Raw genomic sequence first — 23046 nt, 5'->3', positions numbered from 1 at the left:
TTGGTAGGGCGAGCATTGGTACGTTATGAAACAATTAAGCTTTATATCGAATATAGGGATGAAAGCAAAAATATTGTTGAAAGTGATCAAGAAGTTGTACCTGAATCTCCAAAATGGTTTCAGCAGTGCGATATTAGTGATTACAAAGATTGATCAAGGTGTATGTTGAAGATAGCCGTAAGGAATTAATGTAATTGTTTTATGAACTATGTTGTTATGTTTAGGAAATAATGTAATCGTCTAGGAATTAATGAAATAAACGGCTATATTTTATCGAATAACAATATAAACGTAAAGTACATTAATTTAAACTCTTAAAAGATAAAATTACATAATTTAAATAAAAAAAAGTACAAGCACAAGATTTTAACTCCTAAACCAAATAAGAAAATACATAACACACAAATTACTCATTATTGTTAGAACCTTAAAAAGGAGTAAAACGTGTTTCCCTAGCGTTATGGAGGATCCTTTAGATGAGGACTATATAAAGGATCCAAGGCTCCCTAGATTAGGTAAGTTTAGCCACTGTTATGTAGAGAGTTCATGAGAGACGTGGAAAGTCAATCTTGACTGATTGACTTTCTCTCTCAATCTTAATGGCTAATACTTCACATTCATGTAATATTCATAAGCAAGGGTCCTATCAAGTGGTATTAAGACCCGATCATTCAACGAAATGAATGAAGATCCTTATTCATCAATGTTTTCCCTCCACTTTCAAACATAAAACACATACATCTTCAGACCTTCATCATCAAACCTTCATCATCTTCCCTATGAAGATATGGAGATCTTCAAATTTTTTCGAAAAAGTTAATAAGCGACGTCTGGATGTCCATGCATAGGTCGGCCTCGGCATCCTTCTTAAAAAACTCAAGCGCACCAGCAGGGATAGACTCAGCCATAAACTTTAGCTGAGTCATAACAGCCCCCACATGCACGTCGAGGTACCCATGTACATAGTTGAATTGCATGACCAAATCCGGAGGAGCGCGATCACCACCATCTGGCACAATAAAACAGACATATATACGTTAGAAAATATGATGAATGAATACCAAGGTAAATTGTAAGACGTCACAAGAAACGAATATACTTACAAGTATTCTTCTTCTTATTGTTGTGGGATTTCTCTCCACCCTTATCTGCATGTTTGCGTTTCTTTATCTTCTTCTTTTAAGAAGCGTCTTGATCAGAAAGATTCTTCTAGCCTTCAGTAGGGGGAGTGGGGACCCTAGTGTCCTGGTCGTTGGTCTCTTCATTAGTATGGGGGGACACCCTCTTCATCAGAAGGGTACCCCCTTGGGCGCATCATCTCCACTACCCAGGGGAGGAGGGTTACTCTTGCCAGTGTACACCTCCTCGAATACCTCACCTTGATGCACATCGGTGATCTCATCTAACTCCTCATCCTCCAAGACATTGATGATCGGCATGACTGACAATCGAACACAAGACAAGGTTAGTTAACGTAATTAACAAATAACAACTAATATTGTAAAATGTAAGACAAAGAAGCATTGTCTAGCATACCCCATCCATGATACATCAAGCAACTTCATGTTCGTATATATGAGAATGACATTCTTCGCGCTGGTCTTATCTACGCTCATCCCCGCATAGACGGAACATATGGTCCTCGTCAAGAGTCATCACAGGATTCTCATTCATGTTCTTATCAACACTGGAGTGTCACTCGCACGCTTTGGCACAAGAATTGATATTGCCGAAATGGACGGTTTTATTTCGCGCGATGTCGTTAGGTCCCGGTGCGTCAGAGCCGGCCACCAAGAGGGGGTACTTGTTTTAAATTTATATTTAGCGGGGCCTAAATCGTACTACTCCTTATTATGAGTAAGTGAAGTATGACCTAGAGTCTGATTTTTGAGATATCAGTAGAATCGAACCTATATCTAAAACTTAAGAAAATTATAAAGTGCATAAGTAGTTGGTGATTACCTAATTTTGGGTTTTCTAGATTAAAGTAAAGTAAATACGATAAAATTTGTAATTCAGATAAGGCTAAAACAAGTGAATGCTATGATTTCATCAGTTACTTTGCCGGTATTATGGAATGCTGGCTCATGGATGGGCAGTGACCTTGCATTTACTACACTAGTCCTAAACGCCCCTATAATAAGACATGTCACTGGATAATGTGATAGGCTTGAAGATTCTGAATAGATAGAAACGTCCCTTACCCCTGACGCCCGTGCAGTCTGGCTACAGGCATACACGTTCAGATGGCTCATCCAATTGAGCGACTCAGTTGGGTGACGTATTAACATTCCGAAATGGTCTAAACTTTCTTAAGTATAATAGAGTACATGGTTTTCCATATTCAAGAGACGTGATGGGTCACAATGCTTTTGTTAATGATTGGTTTAGAAGATAGTTAGGCCATTAAAAGAGTTCAACCATAAAGAACACCATGGCCAAGTCAAGCTGACTTCCAGGAAAATGTTCAGTTATCCTAACGGTCCAATCCTTTATGTGTTTGAACAAACAGTTCCTTAATTAACTAAGAATCCCTCAAGCGGGGTGTAATGCTTGAGACCGCGTTATGGTGAAGTTTACTAGTCAACAATAACCGTGTTCCATGGCCTTACTTAGCAGAGGTACCGCTTACAAAAACCGCTGTGCTTCAGCGTGCACGTACGAAGTTTATATGCTTGGTGACTACACTAGCATGGTCTAGGACCGACAATGTACTAGGGGTTTATCAGATGTTTCACTACGAAAGAGTCCTCAGTCGCAATCCAAGGCTCGGTGGACTTACTACAACCGGTGTGCCTCAGTCAAACTCACGTTGTATCTGATAGATTTCTCTTACCAAGGGGTGGTACAGATAGTGTACTCTGAATTGGGGTTCGTGACTTCCCAATAATAGAGCCAATAACTACGTTCTATTAGTTGGAAAAGCGATTGAGTTCAAAGCATAATCGGAAAGCATTTTAACAACATACACAAGCCATAATATGATTTCGGCATTATAACTGATTACGTCATAACATACACTAAAGATAACTACTCGCTAATCATGGCAACAATATCACAAAGTATAATAATGGAAGACATTATAAAAAGATAAGGGATAGAATTACCAGTAGATTAAACGAGTTCTGAATACAAAAGTGACAACTTCAAGACTCCGGACCGCTCCTAATACAATCTTCGATGTTCGTCTCCGGGTACTAGGTTTCCCGCACGGAGTCGAAGACCTTAAAAGTATGACTAATATTGTACAAGAGAGAGATAGAAGTGAATTGAAGTGTGTGTTGAAAATGAATGACAAATGCCCTTTAAATAAGCTTGATTTTTGCCTGTAAACAGCTGGCAGGCCATTTGGCCATCCCGTTTGCTGAGGTAGCCCGTTTGTTGAGGCCGTTTGATCTGGTCATTGGGCAGGCCGTTTTTCACATTGGCAGGCCGTTTGGAAATCCGTTTGGCTTGCTTATTCCCTGGATCGTAACTTGATTTCTTGTCTTTCACCGTTTTCGCTCTAGAATCTTCGTTTTAGCTCCGATTCTCCTGATTATTTTTACATCGTCTTCGTAATTACTTGTTCTTCAATTCTAACTGATGAAGTGGGTATTTTACCGATAAAGTTCGAATCTTTATTGTTTTTGGGCCTTAATACCGGGGTGAAAATGTGAGTTTTTAGCCGATATCAAATATCCCACACTTAGACTTTGCTTGTGCTCAAGCAAACTTCTCGTTTTTACTTCAAGAAATCTTTTCGAAGTTTCTTTTCTAATAGCCTAAGCGGTTTTTTATTTTATTATAAGAGCGAAAGATTAGGTGAGTTATCTATGTTAGGGTTGAAACTATCTGTGCAAGCATGCGAGGAGGTTACATGACTTAGGCTAGCTTTCACGGGTCACTCAAATCACTCAAGTGTTTAGGGTTCCCTACAGATCTAAGAAATGAATTTCACTCATAGCCCGTCATGTTGTACTCATCGTCATAGGCTTGATAAAGACTCAAATCCTTGATACTAATATGAAATCGGTAGTAACCATAGCATCTAGGTCATTTGTCAGTGATGGAACGGAATTTTGAAGTGGTGGTGAAGTTGTTTTAAGGGGTGAAAAAGGGTAATATAGTCTCAAAAGACTTTTATGTCGGATAATTTAAGATAGATATGGGTGCTGAAATGTTTGAGAAGCACTTTTGAACTATACTTCTTTTTGAAGCGATAGACATTTGTGGTCAAATTCTTCTTCGGCGTTTCTCTTTATAAGTTCTGCTCCTTTTTTCAGAACTTTGAAATATATATATATATATATATATATTTTTTTTTTGAGATTTGAAAGGACCCGTTCATATACATTATAAATGATTCACAATAGTTGATTACATCGCGAGGTATTTGACCTCTATATGATACATTTTACAAACATTGTATTCGTTTTTAAAAGACAATCTTTCTTTACAATGAAAGTTGACGGCATGCACACCATTTCATAATACATCCAACTATAATTGGCTTAATAATAATCTTGATGAACTCAATGACTCGAATGCAACGTCTTTCAAAATATGCCATGAATGAATCCAAGTAATATCCTTAAAGTGAGCTAATGCACAGCGGAAGATTTCTTTAATACCTGAGAATAAACATGCTTTAAAGTGTCAACCACAAGGTTGGTGAGTTCATAGGTTTATCATAACAATCATTTCAACATATTAATAGACCACAAGATTTTCGCTTATAAATATATGTACACTCACAAGTGTATAAAAGTATTCTATAAGTTGTAGGCACCCGGTAACAAGCCTTAACGTTCATGTTTTACCCTCTAAAGTACACCAGATCAGGTGTGTTTAAAATAACCTCGAAGTACTAAAGCATCCCATAGTCAGGATGGGGTTTGTCAGGCTCAATAGATCTATATTTAGGATTCGCGCCTACCGTACATAGACAAGTAGTTTAATGTTACCAAGCTAAGAGTATATTTCTGGTTTAAACCCACGTAGAATTAGTTTTGGTACTTGTGCCTATTTCGTAAAACATTTATAAAAACAGCGCATGTATTCTCAATCCCAAAAATATATATAAAAGGGAGCAAATGAAACTCACAATACTGTATTTCGTAGTAAAAATACATATAACGTCATTTAACAAGTGCAAGGTTGGCCTCGGATTCACGAACGTATCAATATTGAGATTCAATATTGTAGGAAAGTACGTAGACGCAACGGAGATGATAAACACTAGATTGACCTCACGAGCATACCCATGAACCATACCCATCACCTCCATAGCTATAACCCATAAACTCCTTAGCTTCGACTCATTAAAAAAAAAACTATTTTGAAATCACTCGGACAGCACTCCGTCGTAATTTTTTATGTATACTAATAATATCTTGAAATAAAACAGAGCAAATATATATATATATATATATATATATATATATATATATATATATATATATATATATATATATATATATATATATATATATATATCGATTGAGAGAGTTTAGAGAAATATATTTTCAAGTTTCTATGAAATAATGAAACCTATTGAATTCTATTTATAATAGATTTTTGAATTATTAAAGTGAATTATTAAAGTATGAATTATTAAAGTGAATTATTAAAGTATGAATTATTAAAGTGAATTATTAAAGTATGAATTATTAAAGTGAATTATTAAAGTTAAATTAATGTAAAAGTAAAGTAAAGGTAAAGTTAAAGTATAGTAAAAGTATAAAAACTATGTATGTATAATACGCGTATAAATATATATAATATTAATTTAAATCGTTATATATATTTAATGAAATAAATATAAATATCGTTATATTTATTATACTGGTTAAGTAATGAGTTGTCAAAAGTGATTCTAGATATTTATAAAAGTTATATACGTTTTAATAATAAAGTTCTTTTTAAACTGAAAACGTCTTTGTACGTTTGAAAATAGATTAATAGAATATTATGGAAACCAATTCTCCACTAACTTTTGTCTAACTTTCGTAAATGACACTTTTTGTTTTTATTTATAAATAGCTTTACAAATTATTCTGAATATCGTTAAGAGGAATAGATTTTCTCAAATCATAGTAGACCTCTCAACAGAGACTTGTAATCATAATTCAATGTTTCTGATAATTCAATCATTTAATATATATTTTTTTTTTAATTTCGTCAAAAATCATATTGAAACAAATACGTTCGTGTAAAGTATTATACGTTTAATACTTTATTAATATTCTCAAGTTATAATATATATATATACATATACATATCTATTTATATATAACGGTTCGTGAATCGTCGGAATTTGGTCGAGGTTATAATGAATGTATGAACACAGTTTAAAATTCTTGAGATTTAACTTAAAAAAATTTGCTTATCGTGTCGGAATAATATAAAGATTAAAGTTTAAATTTGGTCGGAAATTTCCGGGTCGTCACAGTACCTACCCGTTAAAGAAATTTCATCCCCGAAATTTGATAGAGGTCGTCATAACTAACAATGAGAATGTTATTATAACGATTATAGAGTTTTATCATGTTCAAGAAGAATGGATAAAATAATTCGATTACTCGAAGCGTGTGAGTGAAGTTATCGTAAATGAATGAAATAAGATAATAGTGATTCGTTGTATCTTTTGACGTCATCACGATTGATCTCCGAAAAGAAAATCTTTGTAATCTATATTGGATTTGATTATTCGGCGATTAAGGAAATTATGATCCTCTTCGAATTAATGCGATAATCCATTTTGATTTCTCTGTCAGATATTTCACTATAAATCCACCTCATTTGTTTTCTTACAACTCACACCTTCTCAACTCATATTTTAAAGTATTTGTCAATATGCTTCATCCAGTGCTGATTCTTGATATACTCCTCACTTTCATATCTGTCGCTCTTCTTTTTCATCTGCCTCCGGAAGAATCTATTTACTTCTACTATACTCTTGGTTTTATAGTGTTTTTAGTTCTCCTGTGTCTTTATATTGCTATATGCATTGATATATACGGTTTGTGATTTCTGGGTTGTTGTTGGGTTTTATATCTTCCCTTATATTTCAAAGTCCTTACTTCTTCTATAATCATTGTCATCTACAGTTAATGCTCTATTCTATTTGCTATGATTTATACTCCCATTTCTAGTTCGGAGCTTTGTCCTTTCGTTTCTTCTTCTTGCGATTAAGCACCATTTGTAATGGTCCAGAATTCGCAGATATAAATTTCGGAATGAACATTGTTAATGTTCTAGGAAGGAAATTGTAATGGCACGATCTTGACTTGTCAAATTACCAGAATACCTCGGAAAAGGCCGAATCATCAAGAAATATTTTCTTGATATTTAGAGATCAAAGAGAATACAAGAGTCGTGTAACATAGCACATGATGACGTTATGATCTGTGAATCATCATGTTCCATTTAGAAACTCAGCATGAATTACTGTAATATAATCACGTTGATCAAGTGTCATTATATTATACTAACTCATGCTTCAGCTCCTAACACTTCTTCAAGAATATTCCTATTTTAAACTCGAATGTTTCAGAATTTAGAAACTAAAATAGTTTCTTTTATGATATAATACAGATAGCACGAAGAGGTAAATGATTTCAGATAAGAATAATTATAAAAATATCTTCAGAAGTATGGATGATATTTATAATGAAAGATATGATGATATCTTAGAATGTCTAATATCAGAGGATGATGAAGGATATTGTCCGTAGGGGTTTAGAGTCAGGAGCAAAGTATTCGTTAATGACTTCAGTAAGTACTGAATCATTTGGATTCTTTGAAGGCAGGTTCAGCCTTGGTGATTTGTCCACAGCCTCCTTCATACTTTGCTCAATCCGTTTTCCAGTTCCAAAGTTTCTCTTTTACTGAGCTTTGCCAATATACTATCCTTTATCATCCAACTTTTTACTGTTAAGGTCGTTTACAGTTTTTGCTGCTTCATCAGCATTTTTCAAAATTTCGATAATAGGTTCGCAGTTTAGGGTGTTTTTCAGAAATTTCTCATTCAAAGAATGTAAGTCTTGGAGGTAGATGTTGTGTGTATATGTAATTGTTGATGTAGACATGCTGCGAGGTTTCAAAATACTGATTGCTGATTCTCAATAATTGGTATGGCAATTCTAGTTATAAGGTACGAATGAGTATATGATAGGGTTTCGATAATTATAATGATTTTTTTTTTGGAAAGTCAAAGATCAGTGAAGTTGTTGGTAAGCTTATTGCTAATGTGGTGAATATAAACGATTCCCCGGTAACGTTGGCGAAAGGGCAACGTATCTATCGAGGTTATAATAAGACTGTTTTGATTGAGAAGTCAAAGTTGACTTGCTGGAGCTGTGACAAAACTGTCTATTTTGAAACGGAATTGAAAAGTTATTTTAGCTAGTAAATGCCAAAGGGTCTAACACGGATACGTGTCGAACTATGACTTGGGTTTTGAGAGTTTTTTAGGTGTATAACTGTGGGTAACATGTGGTTGGATCATCATCTCGATTGTTCCTTAGTTGAAGTGTCTTCAGGAATTTCGAAGGGTTTGAGCACATATTGTAATCGTTAATACATATGAGGTTCTAACACAGTTTTGAAGTCAAAGTATAGCTTTGAAAGATATAGGAATCTAAGAGTGATGATACTGGTTATATTTCGAATTGAATTATGCGATTTCAAAATCAGAATATGTAATTGAATTTGAATGAGTATGATTGTTTTGATTTATATAAAAGAATGGATATTGTTGTGAAAGTAGGGAGTATAGTTGATGATTGCTGAATCAGTTTCGAAAAATGTAATATATTAATTGTGAATTTATATATCTCTCGGGTATTACCTACCCGTTAAAAAAAATTTCACAATTAATATTTTGTACAAAAGAAGTTTATTACTGTCTTTATGAAAATATATGTGTATATTTTCTTTAGATGTAATATAGATTTAATGAGTTAATATTAAATTAAACTCATTTGTTTTATGGTTGGAGCTAGAATTGAGTAATCCCTAAAACTTTATAAATTGCATAAGTATTTCTTCAATAATATTGAAATTATGAATCATTACTTTGTTATTTGTTGGTTTTCGTGAAATTCTTGTGAACTTCGCAAGGCACGAATGATGTTATTTAAAAAGTTTCGAGTACATCGATGATGAAAGTGTAAAATCAAACATATATTCGAATAATACACTTGATTTATTATGAATTGGATTTTTATTGAATTGAGACAGAGATTGTAATTAACGATGGTTAAGTTGCGGACGAAGGACGTACATCATTGCATATTTGTAATATGAATTAACTGAGTAGTTAAGATTCACACATAATAGCTTAGTACGGGAAGATTTATTATGGTTTAAAAATTTATACATATAAAATATACATATAAATCTTTCGATTGGAAATGAGTTAATACTTCATAACTCGTTTATACAATATATTTGTTGTTGATTCGTAATGATGTCCACAATGATTCTTGAACTGACAGAGTTTGTGATGTTACATGTGCTGTTGATTCTGACGATACTGACGGCACTGACTGTGTTGATGATGCTACGGTCCTGTTGATGCTGTTGGTAAAACAATTCTAGCTTGTAAATCGTACACCATTTTTGATCAAAGTTTCTACTCTACCATCTCCGTTCACTCATCCGATTTACGGTCAGAATTAAATAATCTCTAAGATTTTGGAGATTACATAACTGCCGCAGAGATATCTCTTCAATGAAGTTTATGAATTAATACTTCATCGTTTGTTGTTGTTGATATTCCTGGATATTTACAGGGCGTATGACGTTGATGTTTGAGATACAGATTGTGATGTTGCGGTGTGGGATGTGGATGTTGTTGTTGGTGGTGGTGATGGTACTGTTGGTGTTGCTGATGGTGGTACTGTTTATGCTGCTGGTGTTTGTAACCTTTGCACCATATTCTCCAAAGCCACTACCCGAGCGCGAAGCTCGTTGACTTCTTCTATTACACCGGGGTGATTGTCGGTTCGGACGAGCGGATAAAAAAAATCTAGAATTTGGTGTAGTATGTAATCGTGAGGAGATACTCTAGAAATAAGAGAGAAAATGGTGTTTCGGATAGGTTCGCCGGTAAGTGCTTCAGGTTCTTCGCCAAGAGGGCAATGTGGTGGATGGAAGGGATCACCTTCTTCTTGTCTCCAATGATTAAGGAGGCTACGAACCCATCCCCAATTCATCCAGAATAGATGATGACTAATTGGTTGATCCATTCCGGTCACACTGCTTTCGGAACTTGAGTGGGATTCCATTTCGGAATCCGAGGGACTTGAACTAATGACGAATTCCATTTCGTACGATTGAATAAAGAATTTTTCGATATGAAATGATTTTCCGGCTATCGGGTGGTATTCTAATTATATAGAGCAAAAGGTTTCGTAGATTACGGAGGAATTTACGGAATATGTCAGGCAAAGTTTACAGTAACAGACACGCTAAGATATGAATTAGCAGATACGCTAAGATATGAATTTTGTCTATATACTATTCATGCAATCAATGCAATAAGATGTGTCTAGACTAAGAATGATAAGCAAGTAATTTTCGACAAAAATGATGAGCAAAACTTTTGACATGCAGACACGGTCAAAGTCCAGACTCACTAATGCATCCTAACGACTATCAGTTAGACACACTAATGCAGACCTGGTTCGCTAAGACCACTGCTCTGATACCAACTGAAAGGACCCGTTCATATACATTATAAACGATTCACAATAGTTGATTACATCGCGAGGTATTTGACCTCTATATGATACATTTTACAAACATTGCATTCGTTTTTAAAAGACAAACTTTCTTTACAATGAAAGTTGACGGCATGCACACCATTTCATAATACATCCAACTATAATTGGCTTAATAATAATCTTGATGAACTCAATGACTCGAATGCAACGTCTTTCAAAATATGCCATGAATGACTCCAAGTAATATCCTTAAAGTGAGCTAATGCACAGCAGAAGATTTCTTTAATACCTGAGAATAAACATGCTTTAAAGTGTCAACCACAAGGTTGGTGAGTTCATAGGTTTATCATAACAATCATTTCAACATATTAATAGACCACAAGATTTCCGCTTATAAATATATGTACACTCGCAAGTGTATAAAAGTATTCTATAAGTTGTAGGCACCCGGTAACAAGCCTTAACGTTCATGTTTTTCCCTCTAAAGTACACCAGATCAGGTGTGTTTAAAATAACCTCGAAGTACTAAAGCATCCCATAGTCAGGATGTGGTTTGTCAGGCCCAATAAATCTATCTTTAGGATTCGCGCCTACCGTACATAGACAAGTAGTTTAATGTTACTAAGCTAAGGGTATATTTCTGGTTTAAACCCACGTAGAATTAGTTTTAGTACTTGTGCCTATTTCGTAAAACATTTATAAAAACAGCGCATGTATTCTCAGTCCCAAAAATATATATAAAAGGGAGCAAATGAAACTCACAATACTGTATTTCGTAGTAAAAATACATATAACGTCATTTAACAAGTGCAAGGTTGGCCTCGGATTCACGAATGTATCAATATTGAGATTCAATATTGCAGGAAAGTACGTAGACGCAACGGAGATGATAAACACTAGATTGACCTCACGAGCATACCCATGAACCATACCCATCACCTCCATAGCTATAACCCATAAACTCCTTAGCTTCGACTCATTCAAAAAAAATAACTATTTTGAAATCACTCGGACAGCACTCCGTCGTAATTTTTTATGTATACTAATAATATCTTGAAATAAAACAGAGCAAATATATATATATATATATATATATATATATATATATATATATATATATATATATATATATATATATATATATATATATATATATATATATATATATATATATATATATATATATATATATATATATATATATATATATATATATATATATATATATATATATATATATATATATATATATATATATATATATATATATATATATATATATATATATATCGATTGAGAGAGTTTAGAGAAATATATTTTCAAGTTTCTATGAAATAATGAAACCTATTGAATTCTATTTATAATAGATTTTTGAATTATTAAAGTGAATTATTAAAGTATGAATTATTAAAGTGAATTATTAAAGTATGAATTATTAAAGTGAATTATTAAAGTATGAATTATTAAAGTGAATTATTAAAGTATGAATTATTAAAGTGAATTATTAAAGTATGAATTATTAAAGTGAATTATTAAAGTATGAATTATTAAAGTGAATTATTAAAGTATGAATTATTAAAGTGAATTATTAAAGTTAAAGTAAAGTAAAAGTAAAGTAAAGGTAAAGTTAAAGTATAGTAAAAGTATAAAAACTATGTATGTATAATACGCGTATAAATATATATAATATTAATTTAAATCGTTATATATATTTAATGAAATAAATATAAATATCGTTATATTTATTATACTGGTTAAGTAATGAGTTGTCAAAAGTGATTCTAGATATTTATAAAAGTTATATACGTTTTAATAATAAAGTTTTTTTTAAACTGAAAACGTCTTTGTACGTTTGAAAATAGATTAATAGAATATTATGGAAACCAATTCTCCACTAACTTTTGTCTAACTTTCGTAAATGACACTTTTTATTTTTATTTATAAATAGCTTTACAAATTATTCTGAATATCGTTAAGAGGAATAGATTTTCTCAAATCATAGTAGACCTCTCAACAGAGACTTGTAATCATAATTCAATGTTTCTGATAATTCAATCATTTAATATATATATTTTTAATTTCGTCGAAAATCATATTGAAACAAATACGTTCGTGTAAAGTATTATACGTTTAATACTTTATTAATATTCTCAAGTTATAATATATATATATATATATATACATATCTATTTATATATAACGGTTCGTGAATTGTCGGAATTTGGTCGAGGTTATAATGAATGTATGAACACAGTTTAAAATTCTTGAGATTTAACTTAAAAAACTTTGCTTATCGTGTCGGAATAATATAAAGATTAAAGTTTAAATTTGGTCGGAAATTTCCGGGTCGTCACAAGATTTCATCTCGAGAAACTTTTTGCCGGTAAACTTTTTCAAGACCTTTGCCATGATACTTGAGAAGTTTGTAACATCGGGTTTACGGAAGGAATCTCATTTTCTGGATTTCCGGGTGATAGTAAAGAAGATGTGGTGAGGTGGTGTAGTAGAAGTAGCGAAAGTGTGAGGGAAGTTGTTTTGACAAATGGCTAGCTCTTCTGAATCAAATTTTGTTACTTAGAAATGCAGATCTAAAGCAAGTTCTGATTCCAAGCACAGACATCGGCACTCTCAACGGAAAATAATGGAGCATTAAAGATGAATGCTGGTCTTATTTGGGTTCCTCACCATAATCAATTTAGGTCGATAATGCCTAGTCATGCAATGCTCTTTTAGAGATTTGGTTCGTCCTAACAAGAATTCCACCTTATTTAAGCCTTATTTTTATTTACAAACGTTTCAGGTTTTCAAAAATACTTTTTCGAAAAGGCTTTCTTTTGTTAAAAATTTGAAATTTGGCTTAAAAACTTGGAATCTTTGTAGTGGGTTATTTTAATACAGCATAAAAAGGATTATACCAATATCCCACACTTAAACGAACATTGTCCTCAATGTTCCTAGTGTATCCCACACTTAGGAGTTTTAGTTGAAGTTTTTGGATTATTCGTTTAGTGTTCATTTCGGTTGGAATCCCACACTTAGTGATAAGCTTAGGATGTGGCATAAAAGAATTTGAGCTAGTAGCGGAAAGAAAATGGTACCCCTAGCAGACGTGGTTGCTTGTAACTAGCTAGCTGGCTTGGAAGTTTTCGTCCTTTATTCATCGGCTCATTTGTCATCCTTTATTCTTCTACTCTACTTTATTGCACGGGTTGCCTCCCGAGAAGCAATTTTGTTTAAGGTCGATGGCTCGACCTTAGTGATGCTCAGAAAGTAGTCATTCCCCTCTGGTAGTTGTGATCTTGGTCTTCTCGAGGGAATGTGAGTCTTGGCGGATAAATTCTGAGAAAGTGTCGGACTAAAAGTGGTAACAGGTCCGGTACTTCTCTTGAAGATCTTCTAAACGAAAGATAGTGTGCGGTTTCCGCTTGTGACAAATCTTGAAGTCCGATAAGAATATGCTCCAGTGCTCTGCTGAATGATCCATGAATGTCGATCATCGAGGCAGTGCTGGTGGTGATTATCTCTCTGATAGGATGCTCATTTTAGAGATCTTCAAATAGTATCAAAAATTGTATTTTCAGTAGCTTTGCACAGAGTAGTCAAAAGGCGAAGCTGAAAAGAAGTGAAGAGCAGCCCTGACCCAAGCATTAATGTCACCGTCTTTGAGTATATCTCCCTACATCCGGCTTTGAATGTGAAACTAGGGTCCGTGGATTCTTGGAAGATATGTGCTATCTGCTTAGTAACGTAGGTGGCAATGTTGACTCGGTCTGGTTTAAAGTGAGAAAACGGGTTGTTGCGTCTTACTTCCTCTGTGACTACGTCTTGTAACTCTTTGATAATTAGATCGGCGTGGTGATCAATTGTTACGTAAATTACTAGCCTCTCTGGTGTGCTTTCAAAATTATCTCTCTCCAAGAGAGCGAAAAAGCTGTGAATATCCTTGATCATTTACAAGTCAGAGTGATAAGTCAGGCGTCCGGTGGAATGATCCATATGCTTCTGGATGAGAGTCAGTAGTGCTCGTTGGTTTGCTGAGAACGGAAGTGCAGATCCAGCTAAGGCGTTGTAGACCTTAGAGTAAATGATCTTCTGATCTCGACAAAATCTTGTCTCTAGAATAGTGCGAAGTATTGAGTCATTCTCTCATTGCCTTTCTTCGCGGTATATATGATCGTGAAGGGTATTGATAAAGTCTTGAATGCGTTCTTCTAGGATTTCAGCATTATTCTCTTCTCTATGGAGATAACGATCGTATTCATTCTTGATAGCCGTGATTCCTTCGATTAAGCGTAGTGTGTAATCGATTGTTGACTTATGGATGGCTTCGAGAATCTTTTCAAATTTATCAGTGTCATTGATGAAGGTTATCATGTCGGCGTGAGTGGATATGATCGAAATTTGATCTGCAGAAGAGTCTGGCTCCTCCTGATCTGATTCGTATGGAGAATATGATTTATCCGATGTGTCTTCGCATTGCTCTTCCTCGTCATCATTGGTGAAATAATCGTCTGAAGAGTCGTTCGATGAACGGTTCTCTGCAGTATCCTTTACTTTGACACTTTCGGGATCAATTTCTATGTCTTTAACATTAACCTTATCAGTATTCTTCTTGAAGCGAATGATTAAACTGTGATCTTTAGTTTCAAGCCTCATTAATTCTTCATGGCGCTCCGGGCTTGGAGATGGTATTATCGCAGTTTCTTTTACGTCTTCCATTTTCTCTTCCTCCTCAGGTTCTTCCTCTTCCTCTATTTCTTTGCTGGGATCCTTTTCTTCCATTTCTGGGTCGTCAACAGATTGTGATTCGACACCCATCTCGATATCTTCGGCTGGTGGTGGGGACTCATCATCAAAAGCGATCCGTCTGGTGGAAATAGCAAACATCTCTGCCTGTCCAGAAAGATCGGTAGGTTTGTCAATTTTGAAGGTAACGCTCTCCCCATGTGATCGTAAGATCAGGGTTTGATTGTACACATCAATGACTATCCTAGCTGTATTCATGAAAGGTCTTCCTAACACTATTGGTGTGTGTAGGTCTTCCTGAATGTCCATCACTATGAAATCCGTAGGATACAAGAATTTGTCGACTTTCACCAAGACGTTCTCAAATATGCCCTTAGAATATCGAATTGTATGATCGGAAAGTTGGATTGTCATTTTGGTTGGTGACAAGTCTCCTAACTCTAATCTCTTGTAGAGAGAGTAGGGGATTAGGTTGATACTTGCTCCTAATTCTGCTAGCGCATGAATGGTTCAAGATTGGTAGATTGAACACGGGAAAATGAAGCAGCCCGTATCTCCTAGCTTCTTTGGTAGAGAGTTTCTGAGTACTGCCGAGCAGTCTTCACTAAGTGGAATTTTTTAGAATCTGGTATCTTTTCCTTTGTAGAGAGAAGCCTTCGGATATATCTCTTTTGATTAGGTACTTTGGACACGGTTTCTGAAATGTCCCGTTCTTATTGATTAAAAACGTTCCATATTAATTGATTTCGTTGCGAGGTTTTGACCTCTATATGAGACATTTTTCAAAGACTGCATTCATTTTTAAACAAACCATAACCTTTATTTCATCAATAAAGGTTTAAAAAGCTTTACGTAGATTATCAAATAATGATAATCTAAAATATCCTGTTTACACACGACCATTATATAATGGTTTACAATACAAATATGTTACAAAAAAATAAGTTTCTTGAATGCAGTTTTTACACAATATCATACAAGCATGGACTCCAAATCTTGTCCTTATTTAAGTATGCAACAGCGGAAGCTCTTAATAATCACCTGAGAATAAACATGCTTAAAACGTCAACAAAAATGTTGGTGAGTTATAGGTTTAACCTATATATATCAAATCATAATAATAGACCACAAGATTTCATATTTCAATACGCATCCCATACATAGAGATAAAAATCATTCATATGGTGAACACCTGGTAACCGACATTAACAAGATGCATATATAAGAATATCCCCATCATTCCGGGACACCCTTCGGATATGATATAAATTTCGAAGTACTAAAGCATCCGGTACTTTGGATGGGGTTTGTTAAGCCCAATAGATCTATCTTTAGGATTCGCGTCAATTAGGGTGTCTGTTCCCTAATTCTTAGATTACCAGACTTAATAACAAGGGGCATATTCGATTTCGATAATTCAACCATAGAATGTAGTTTCACGTACTTGTGTCTATTTTGTAAATCATTTATAAAACCTGCATGTATTCTCATCCCAAAAATATTAGATTTTAAAAGTGGGACTATAACTCACTTTCACAGATTTTTACTTCGTCGAGAAGTAAGACTTGGCCACTGTTGATTCACGAACCTATAACAATATATACATATATATTAAAGTATGTTCAAAATATATTTACAACACTTTTAATATATTTTGATGTTTTAAGTTTATTAAGTCAGCTGTCCTCGTTAGTAACCTACAACTAGTTGTCCACAGTTAGATGTACGGAAATAAATTAATAAATATTATCTTGAATCAATCCACGACCCAGTGTATACGTATCTCAGTATTGATCACAACTCAAACTATATATATTTTGGAATCAACCTCAACCCTGTATAGCTAACTCCAACATTCACATATAGAGTGTCTATGGTTGTTCCGAAATATATATAGATGTGTCGACATGATAGGTCGAAACATTGTATACGTGTCTATGGTATCTCAAGATTACATAATATACAATACAAGTTGATTAAGTTATGGTTGGAATAGATTTGTTACCAATTTTCACGTAGCTAAAATGAGAAAAATTATCCAATCTTGTTTTACCCATAACTTCTTCATTTTAAATCCGTTTTGAATGAATCAAATTGCTATGGTTTCATATTGAACTGTATTTTATGAATCTAAACAGAAAAAGTATAGGTTTATAGTCGGAAAAATAAGTTACAAGTCGTTTTTGTAAAGGTAGTCATTTCAGTCGAAAGAACGACGTCTAGATGACCATTTTAGAAAACATACTTCCACTTTGAGTTTAACCATAATTTTTGGATATAGTTTCATGTTCATAATAAAAATCATTTTCTCAGAATAACAACTTTTAAATCAAAGTTTATCATAGTTTTTAATTAACTAACCCAAAACAGCCCGCGGTGTTACTACGACGGCGTAAATCCGGTTTTACGGTGTTTTTCGTGTTTCCAGGTTTTAAATCATTAAGTTAGCATATCATATAGATATAGAACATGTGTTTAGTTAATTTTAAAAGTCAAGTTAGAAGGATTAACTTTTGTTTGCGAACAAGTTTAGAATTAACTAAACTATGTTCTAGTGATTACGAGTTTAAACCTTCGAATAAGATAGTTTTATATATATGAATCGAATGATGTTATGAACATCATTACTACCTCAAGTTTAGTAGGTAAACCTACTGGAAGTGACAAGAAATGATCTAGCTTCAAAGGATCTTGGATGGCTTGAAAGTTCTTGAAGTAGGATCATGACACAAAAACAAGTTCAAGTAAGATTTTTGCTCGAATTAAGATAGTTTATAGTTATAGAAATTGAATCAAAGTTTGAATATGAATATTACCTTGAATAAGAAAGATAACTTACTGTATATAACAAAGGTTTCTTGATCTTAGATGATTACTTGGAATGGATTAGGAAGCTTGGAAGTAAATTAGTAAACTTGAAGGGATTTTTGAAGTATTCTTGAAGTGTTCTTCCTATGATGATTATAGCTTGATTCTTGAAGTGATTTTTGATGAAGATGATGATTAACTACTGGAAAAATACGTTCATAATAGTGTGGGTGTGTTGAGAGAGAATTAGAAAGAGATTTGGAAGTGAAATGGAGTGAATGATGAGTGTTAATTGGTGAGTGGTGAGTGGGGTTAAAAGGAGTTCTAGTTAGTTGACTAGCTCATGGTAGAAGTTAAAATTGATTAGTCATACATGAAATAATCAAGAGTGGAATCCCATGCTAGTTCCTATTGGTATATACCCATAGTAAGTACGTTTTGAAGCTGTGTATAATACGGGTAAGAATACGACTAGAATTCTTGATGAAAGAAAAGAATGGGAAAGTAACTGTAACCATTTTCGTTAAGTATGAGTGTTTTGATATATGTCTTGAAGTCTTCCAAAAGTATTTTAATACATATAAATACACTACATGTATATACATTTTAACGGAGTCGTTAAGTCATCGTTAGTCGTTACATGTAAGTGTTGTTTTGAAACCTTTAAGTTAACGATCTCAATTAATGTTGTTAACCCATTGTTTATTATATCTAATGAGATGTTAAATTATTATATTATCATGATATTATGATATATTAATATATCTTAATATGATATATATACATTTAAATGTCGTTACAACGATAATCGTTACATATATGTCTCGTTTCGAAATCCTTAAGTTAGTAGTCTTGTTTATATGTATATAACTCATTGTTAATATACTTATGGAGATACTTACTTATCATAATCTCATGTTAACCATATGTATATCCATATATATATCGTCAAGTCGTTTTTACAAGTTTTAACGTTCGTGAATCGCCGGTCAACTTGGGTGGTCAATTGTCTATATGAAACATATTTCAATTAATCAAGTCTTAACAAGTTTGATTGCTTAACATGTTGGAAACATTTAATCATGTAAATATCAATCTCAATTAATATATATAAACATGGAAAAGTTGGGGTCACTACAGTACCTACCCGTTAAATAAATTTCGTCCCGAAATTTTAAGCTGTTGAAGGTGTTGATGAATCTTCTGGAAATAGATGCGGGTATTTCTTCTTCATCTGATCTTCACGCTCCCAGGTGAACTCGGGTCCTCTACGAGCATTCCATCGAACCTTAACAATTGGTATCTTGTTTTGCTTAAGTCTTTTAACCTCACGATCCATTATTTCGACGGGTTCTTCGATGAATTGGAGTTTTTCATTGATTTGGATTTCATCTAATGGAATAGTGAGATCTTCTTTAGCAAAACATTTCTTCAAATTCGAGACGTGGAAAGTGTTATGTACAGCCGCGAGTTGTTGAGGTAACTCAAGTCGGTAAGCTACTGGTCCGACACGATCAATAATCTTGAATGGTCCAATATACCTTGGATTTAATTTCCCTCGTTTACCAAATCGAACAACGCCTTTCCAAGGTGCAACTTTAAGCATGACCATCTCTCCAATTTCAAATTCTATATCTTTTCTTTTAATGTCAGCGTAGCTCTTTTGTCGACTTTGGGCGGTTTTCAACCGTTGTTGAATTTGGATGATCTTCTCGGTAGTTTCTTGTATAATCTCCGGACCCGTAATCTGTCTATCCCCCACTTCACTCCAACAAATCGGAGACCTGCACTTTCTACCATAAAGTGCTTCAAACGGCGCCATCTCAATGCTTGAATGGTAGCTGTTGTTGTAGGAAAATTCTGCTAACGGTAGATGTCGATCCCAACTGTTTCCGAAATCAATAACACATGCTCGTAGCATGTCTTCAAGCGTTTGTATCGTCCTTTCGCTCTGCCCATCAGTTTGTGGATGATAGGCAGTACTCATGTCTAGACGAGTTCCTAATGCTTGCTGTAATGTCTGCCAGAATCTTGAAATAAATCTGCCATCCCTATCAGAGATAATAGAGATTGGTATTCCATGTCTGGAGACGACTTCCTTCAAATACAGTCGTGCTAACTTCTCCATCTTGTCATCTTCTCTTATTGGCAGAAAGTGTGCTGATTTGGTGAGACGATCAACTATTACCCAAATAGTATCAAAACCACTTGCAGTCCTTGGCAATTTAGTGATGAAATCCATGGTAATGTTTTCCCATTTCCATTCCGGGATTTCGGGTTGTTGAAGTAGACCTGATGGTTTCTGATGCTCAGCTTTGACCTTAGAACACGTCAAACATTCTCCTACATATTTAGCAACATCAGCTTTCATACCCGGCCACCAAAAATGTTTCTTGAGATCCTTGTACATCTTCCCCGTTCCAGGATGTATTGAGTATCTGGTTTTATGAGCTTCTCTAAGTACCATTTCTCTCATATCTCCAAATATTAAGATGCTTCTCCGATCCTTTCAGCCCTATACCGGGTTCCGTCTTCCCGAATATTAAGATGCTTCTCCGATCCTTTGGGTATTTCATCCTTTAAATTTCCTTCTTTTAAAACTCCTTGTTGCGCCTCCTTTATTTGAGTAGTAAGGTTATTATGAATCATTATATTCATAGATTTTACTCGAATGGGTTCTCTGTCCTTCCTGCTCAAGGCATCGGCTACCACATTTGCCTTTCCCGGGTGGTAACGAATCTCAAAGTCGTAATCATTCAATAATTCAATCCACCTACGCTGCCTCATATTCAGTTGTTTCTGATTAAATATGTGTTGAAGACTTTTGTGGTCGGTATATATAATACTTTTGACCCCATATAAGTAGTGCCTCCAAGTCTTTAATGCAAAAACAACCGCGCCTAATTCCAAATCATGCGTCGTATAATTTTGTTCGTGAATCTTCAATTGTCTAGACGCATAAGCAATCACCTTCGTTCGTTGCATTAATACACAACCGAGACCTTGCTTTGAAGCGTCACAATAAATCACAAAATCATCATTCCCTTCAGGCAATGACAATATAGGTGCCGTAGTTAGCTTTTTCTTCAATAATTGAAACGCTTTCTCTTGTTCATCATTCCATTCAAATTTCTTCCCTTTATGCGTTAATGCAGTCAAGGGTTTTGCTATTCTGGAAAAGTCTTGGATGAACCTTCTGTAGTAACCAGCTAGTCCTAAAAACTGGCGTATGTGTTTCGGAGTTTTCGGGGTTTCCCACTTTTCAACAGTTTCTATCTTTGCCGGATCCACCTTAATACCTTCTTTGTTCACTATGTGACCGAGGAATTGAACTTCTTCCAACCAAAATGCACACTTTGAAAACTTAGCGTACAATTCTTCCTTCCTCAATACTTCTAACACCTTTCTCAAATGTTCACCGTGTTCTTGGTCATTCTTTGAGTAAATAAGTATGTCATCAATGAAAACAATGACAAACTTGTCAAGGTATGGTCCACACACTCGGTTCATAAGGTCCATGAACACAGCTGGTGCATTAGTTAAACCAAACGGCATGACCATAAACTCGTAATGACCGTAACGTGTTCTGAAAGCAGTCTTTGGAATATCATCTTCTTTCACCCGCATTTGATGATACCCGGAACGTAAGTCAATCTTTGAATAAACAGACGAGCCTTGTAGTTGATCAAATAAGTCGTCGATTCTCGGTAGTGGGTAGCGGTTCTTGATGGTAAGTTTGTTCAACTCTCGGTAGTCGATACACAACCTGAATGTACCATCTTTCTTCTTAACAAACAAAACAGGAGCTCCCCACGGTGATGTGCTTGGTCGAATGAAACCACGCTCTAAAAGTTCTTGTAATTGGCTTTGCAGTTCTTTCATCTCGCTGGGTGCGAGTCTGTAAGGAGCACGAGCTATTGGTGCAGCTCCTGGTACAAGATCTATTTGAAATTCAACGGATCGCTGTGGGGGTAATCCCGGTAATTCTTTCGGAAATACATCGGGAAATTCTTTTGCAATGGGAACATCATTGATGCTCTTTTCTTCAGTTTGTACTTTCTCGACGTGTGCTAGAACAGCATAGCAACCTTTTCTTATTAGTTTTTGTGCCTTCAAATTACTAATAAGATGTAGCTTCGTGTTGCCCTTTTCTCCGTACACCATTAAGGGTTTTCCTTTTTCTCGTATAATGCGAATTGCATTTTTGTAACAAACGATCTCTGCTTTCACTTCTTTCAACCAGTCCATACCGATTATCACATCAAAACTCCCTATCTCTACTGGTATCAAATCAATCTTAAATGTTTCGCTAACCAGTTTAATTTCTCGATTCCGACATATATTATCTGCTGAAATTAATTTACCATTTGCTAATTCGAGTAAAAATTTACTATCCAAAGGCGTCAATGGACAACTTAATTTAGCACAAAAATCTCTACTCATATAGCTTCTATCCGCACCCGAATCAAATAAAACGTAAGCAGATTTATTGTCAATAAGAAACGTACCCGTAACAAGCTCCGGGTCTTCCTGTGCCTCTGCCGCATTAATATTGAAAACTCTTCCGCGGCCTTGTCCATTCGTGTTCTCCTGGTTCGGGCAATTTCTAATAATGTGGCCCGGTTTTCCACATTTATAACAAACTACATTGGCATAGCTTGCTCCGACACTACTTGCTCCGCCATTACTCGTTCCGACACCATTTGTTCCTTTTGTTCTATTAACCCCTGGTCCGTAGACCTCACACTTCGCCGCGCTATGACCATTTCTTTTACACTTG

The sequence above is a fragment of the Rutidosis leptorrhynchoides genome, chromosome 6 (assembly GCF_046630445.1).
Source record: "Rutidosis leptorrhynchoides isolate AG116_Rl617_1_P2 chromosome 6, CSIRO_AGI_Rlap_v1, whole genome shotgun sequence".
Taxonomy (NCBI): domain Eukaryota; kingdom Viridiplantae; phylum Streptophyta; class Magnoliopsida; order Asterales; family Asteraceae; genus Rutidosis; species Rutidosis leptorrhynchoides.
Note: the sequence above shows the minus strand (reverse complement) of the source record.